The sequence below is a fragment of the Ruditapes philippinarum genome, unplaced genomic scaffold (assembly GCF_026571515.1).
Source record: "Ruditapes philippinarum isolate M1 unplaced genomic scaffold, ASM2657151v2 ctg888_1_1_1_1, whole genome shotgun sequence".
Classification (NCBI taxonomy): domain Eukaryota; kingdom Metazoa; phylum Mollusca; class Bivalvia; order Venerida; family Veneridae; genus Ruditapes; species Ruditapes philippinarum.
The window spans coordinates 211,229-217,228 of record NW_026861129.1 but is presented as its reverse complement, the minus strand read 5'-3'; the positions used below and the strand labels follow the sequence as shown (position 1 = coordinate 217,228).

At 33.3% G+C, this 6,000-nt stretch overlaps 1 long non-coding RNA gene across 1 annotated transcript; it reads left to right on the top strand.

The window, feature by feature from the left end:
* Positions 1–449: 449 nt before the first annotated feature.
* LOC132714617 (uncharacterized) lies at positions 450–3,480 on the top strand. Its single transcript, XR_009623586.1, has 3 exons — positions 450–1,027; positions 2,086–2,204; positions 3,189–3,480. It is a non-coding gene; the product is annotated as an uncharacterized LOC132714617 (long non-coding RNA).
* The last annotated feature ends 2,520 nt before the right edge of the window (positions 3,481–6,000 follow it).

Sequence of the window (6,000 nt, the reverse complement as noted above, 5' to 3'; positions counted from 1 at the left end):
ATATTTTTATTTTAAATTGATAAATAACATCGTTTGACAGTTTTTGTGTATGATTGAGCATGAAATTGAAAGAAAATATGATAAGCTTTTGAATAAAGCTTGAAAGGCAGGACAATAGACATTTTTGGAATTTTTTATGATGCTATGCGTTTTTGAGCAATAACTATTAGACGTCAGGCTTGACCGACAAAAACTATAACAAGCCTGTAACGTCTAATATATTGGACTAGGGTAGTGCCGTGATAATCACAGACACGACTTTATAATTAATCAGTTTTATCCGAATGATAAATGATGATTATTGTATTCTAAAACCAGTTCTGCGTTTAATGGTATTTTTTTTTAGAATTCTACTATTTGTATTACCACGCTTCGTTATAATCACACGGTTGGTAGTAGTGCCGTGATAATCACACGTACGGTCTTGTGTACACTCCAAATAACACGAAAGGTCTCAACCCGGTACGGAATTAGACCCAGCCCATTGTAGTCTAGAAAGTAGTTCTTTAAAATTATGAAATGGCCCAATTTAAGTCATCTCTAGTTAGATTGTTCATAATTAAAGTGTATTTATTGCATGTGTGTAGTTTTTGTGTGTTATATGATGACTTTAAAAGTTGTTTTTTGTGTATTCTCCAGGAACTCATTTGTTGGTGGAAGGATTAAAGATGTACTACCCACCAGCTGTCAGGAGTTTTTAAAGTGGTGAATTTAAACAGTGTTACAACAGAATGAAGATTTCTGAAAAAAGTAGATGGCTAACCTATTATATTTTGGGCATCATTTGACTTAGATAGTTTTAATGTATAAAGTTGAAGACAGTATATAATTCATCAAGAACATTGGAATCCAGAATTAAACCTCAAATTTGACTGATTTACTATAGAACTAATAGTACGAAAATTCACCGGGCCGAGTCCAAGATAAGAAATGTCAAAAATGGGAACTGGTTGATGGATATGGATGAAACTTTGCATCAGTGTTGTGTTTATGAATAGAAGTCAGGAAAATAAAGGATTACTGACAGGTTTGAAAATTTTAAATTTTATTTCAAATTTTAAAATTTGACATTTTAAATTGGGACATATGTTGTTGTTGTTGTTATCTCCCCTTCAAATGTAGATGTCTGCTACTGTGTCAGTAAGCAGGGAGAAGGGTACAGAGCTTTTGCATGAAGGATTAACCACATTTTATTGAATTAAAACTGTAAAAATAAATTTAGAATTAAAAAATGAAATTTAAATTTTGTAAAAAGCAGTTTATAGATTGATAAATTTTATTTTTGCACCCTGTGTTAAGCAATATGCTATAAATCTAGCTTATTTTTATAAGATTTATATAGAAAATGATAATTTTTAGAGAAATGCATCTTAAATTATGGATAAATTATGCATTGAAGGAATTGGGGAGTGTGTGGTTTCAGATTGGTTACATTGGTAAAAAAAGTGATTGGCAAGCCCATTCCAGAGCTCTCTAAGGGGCCCAAGATTCACCGGCCATGGGATTCGAACAAGCACCATAGTAGCCTATTGCTCATATGGACCACACATTATATGTTTTGATGTTTCAGCAAAGGATTGATGCTGTAGTAATCAGTATGTAAATATTCACTATTGTCCTGTATTTAAATGAAGAAGAACTAACAATTGAACAGGACAAATGTGATTTATATTTTGGAAATATGGGCATTTTCAGTGTAGTGAAACTTGATGTTTTGCTGTGTTGCAGAATGTATTTGCTAGTAATATATACACATAAAAGATTTTCTAGTCATTAAACAGTGTATTTTATGGATAATTGGCTCATTTAGAATAACACAGTTGATATAATTGTTGTTGTTGTTGTTGTTGTAGCTGCTACAGCAGTTAAATTAGGTTAGGTTTATAATGTCTAAACTGCTATTTTCATGCAGGCATGCATTTTTCAGAACACAATATTTATATAAGCTCTCCTGTGTGAATTAGCAAAACTAGCCATTTATTAATTAAGACATTATTTTCTTTCTTTTTCAGATATTAGAATTACAGCATAAATGCCCCTTATATTATTTTCTTAAGCATGTACTAGTGTTGCATATTTTTTCAGACCATGCAGTTGCCAAAGCCTGGGTTTGAGTATATGACCTTACCTTATCCTGGTCAAGATCTATAGAAGGACTCCTTCAGCTCTGTTTGGCAGCAGCTTTGTCAGGACACATTGAGAAGGTAATAACTTATGTCTAGTTTGAAACTTCAGCTATTGGCGGTAGCGCCTCCCAATGCTCGGGTAATATTAAGGTAGTTATTTTGATGTATTTCAGGAGAAAATTTCTCTAATTCTGACTATATTAAGACTTCTCAATGATTTAAAGTGGGGGACAGTATGTGTCATCTTTTTAAAGCCTTATTTGTGTGAGAGTTGGCTAATCTTACTTTGTCAGAAGACATAGCCCATGGTGATATGGTAACCTCTTTGCTAACCTTAAGATTACCTCTGTTTGTCTTTATTGATATCTTAAGCAAACAATGTAGGGTGTGTATGTTGGTTCTTTACTTTATTTACCATGGTATATAGGTAAAAATCATAATCAGTAAGTTTTATTACAATATTGAAGGAAAAAAATTTGAAAAAAGCACATTTAATTGTGATTACTTGTATTTTAACCCAAAATTTCATGCTCTCATTTAAAGAAATTGAGTTTCTATTACAATTTTTAAGCAATAAGGTCTTATTCTTTCATAGAAGTAACTGTATGACATTAGCCGGTAACATTAAACTTTATTCAAAGAAAATCCATTTACAGAATCAAAAGATATGACAGAATTTGTAATATAAATTTTTGCGTAAAATTCTATTGGCCGAGCCTGACTTTTCGCATGAAGGTTCATATTTAAGAAATTGTACCGCATTAATGTAATTTGTTAGAGACATGTCAAACCTATATGACTGTATTTGTATAACACTAAATTACTAGGAAATGAGTATAAAGTTTGGCTTAACTTAAATTTTGGATTCATTTAGGTCTCAACCCGGTACAGAATTAGACCCAGCCCATTGTAGTCTAGAAAGTAGTTCTTTAAAATTATGAAATGGCCCAATTTAAGTCATCTCTAGTTAGATTGTTCATAATTAAAGTGTATTTATTGCATGTGTGTAGTTTTTGTGTGTTATATGATGACTTTAAAAGTTGTTTTTTGTGTATTCTCCAGGAACTCATTTGTTGGTGGAAGGATTAAAGATGTACTACCCACCAGCTGTCAGGAGTTTTTAAAGTGGTGAATTTAAACAGTGTTACAACAGAATGAAGATTTCTGAAAAAAGTAGATGGCTAACCTATTATATTTTGGGCATCATTTGACTTAGATAGTGTTAATGTATAAAGTTGAAGACAGTATATAATTCATCAAGAACATTGGAATCCAGAATTAAACCTCAAATTTGACTGATTTACTATAGAACTAATAGTACGAAAATTCACCGGGCCGAGTCCGAAATAATTTTAAATTATATAGAGCTATACCATTTTATTCCAAAATAAATTCCGCATCTAATGGTATAACTTTTGTGCGAAAACGCGGGAATGTATTAAAAAAAGCTCATTTTACTGGAATTTTCATATGAGTCGTCATTTTCATATGAATACATATAATTGTGTTTTATTTTTCTGGTATATAGTTTATATATAAAAAACCTTAAAAAGCCACCAGACGTTAAAAAATATTTGATTTAGTGCAGTTTGATAAAGTGATCAAGATAATGTTCTAAATCAAAGCACTGCAATCACTGAGGTATACATTTGCTTGACATTACGGCATCCAGTCTTGCATAAGGATTTTTCATAAAATCATCATAAATTACTGTTCAGGAACAAAAGATATTTTATTAAATAACAAGAATTTGGGACAGAAGTACCTGGGCCCCCGCCTCGGGTAAGTTTTATATGAAGCGTAAAATTATGCTGTTTCAAAAGATTGAGGTATGGATCTTAGGACTTTCAGTCCAAAATTATGGTCAATGCTAGATCTGCAAATTCAACAATAAATTTTAAAGAAATAAAATGAATGTTAAGCTTTGACCTCTAAGTGTGACCTTGATCTTGGAGGTAGGGGTGCAGGTGTTGTGCATGACATATGTTATTATTTTAACCATTTGTACCAAGTATTTTTAAAATCCCTTGAACTATGAGGAAGTTCTAGATGGGACACAAAATGAACCCTCTTACAGACTATGTTAATCTTTGACCTCCAAGTGTGACCTTGGAGGTAGGAATCCATGTTTTGGGCCTGACATATCGTCTTATTATAATGATTATTTGTGCAAAGTATTTTTTAAAATCCCTTGATCTATGACAAAGTTATGGACTGGACACAAAATATACCCTATAACCACTTTGTAAATCTTTGACCTCTACATGTGACCGTGACTTTGGAGGTAGGGACACTTGTGTTATGCATGACATGTCATCTTATCATTGTGACTATTTGTGCCAAGTTTTTTCAAAATCCCTTGATTTATGAAGAAGTTATGGACGGGACACAAAATATACCATATAACAGACTGTTAACTTTTGACCTCTAAGTGTGTCCTTGACCTTGGAGGTAGGGGTGCAGGTGTTGTACTTGACATATCATCTTATTATTGTGACTATTTGTGCCAAGTTATTTCAAAATCCCTTGAACTATGAAGAAGTTCTAGATTGGACACAATATCTACCCTTTAACAGACTATGTTAACTTTTGACCTCGAAATGTGACTTTGACCTTGGAGGTGGGATGCAGGTGTTGCTCATGATACATCGTCTTTTATAGTGACTATTTGTGCCAAGTATTTTTAAAATCCTTTGATATATGAAAAAGTTATGGACCGGACGGCGGACGCAAAATATACCCTTTAACAGACTATGTTAATCTTTGACCTCCAAGTGTGACCTTGACTTGGAGGTAGGTGACCGGTTGTTACGCAGGACACATCTTCTCTTTATTGTGAATGATTATGGCAAATATTTACAAAATCCCTTCAAAGATAAAAAAGTAATGGACAGGACACAACATATACCCTCAAATAGACAATGTTAACCTTAATTGAGCAAGTGCGACCTTGACCCTGGAGGTATGGGTCTGGTTGTTGCCATGACACATCGTCTTATGATAACAAACATTTGTGCCAAGTTATTTCAGATTCATTTAATAAATGACAAAGTTATGGACCTCACATGAAAGTGTGACAGACAGACAGACAGACGGATGGAGCCTATTTCTATATTCCCCTTTTTTCTTCGAAAAAGGCAGGGGACAAAAATTATGTATCAATGTAATCATTTTCACGGGATGTAACAATCCACCAGGGTTTTTCAGTGCTCTGCCTGGATCGACCGGGGCTCTGCCTGGGTTAGTTTGGAATTACGGTAGTTAGCTGCCGTGGTTAGTGTGACCGCAACAATAATTTCACCCCGGATTTTCTGTAACATCCCAATAACTTATTGCGGTGGTCCTGGGCTCTCCTGGGAGACCGCAGCTTAAACCGCACTGGTGAGGAGTTAATTAAGAGCTTCTTCCCCCTCATACAAGAAAGGTCAAATAAAGTTGTACTGTTACAATGTCTTATCAAAAGACAATAATTAAATATTTAACAATAGTGACTTAAAACATTATAAATCATTAATATATGCAGACCTGTTATATTTATTAATATCACAACTAGGGTGAGAAAAAAAATGCAGCCTGACTAAGACTCAATCCAGAGACCCTCGGAATACATGTACCATACCTCAGCACTACCAAAAAACCCAGAACCCTTGGAAAACCATACTGCAGGTCTACAACTTAAACATTTTCTCTAATCTTTACATTGACAATTATTACAATTATATTGAAATTTGTCTTTTTTCATTGGAACACTTTTTTTCCATTAATTTAGTTTGAGATTAATCAAAACTTCATTTTCCTTAATATTTTTATGCTTATCTATAGTATAGCACATTATTATTTCTTATCTGTAGAAGATTTGTAGACCTAGAATATG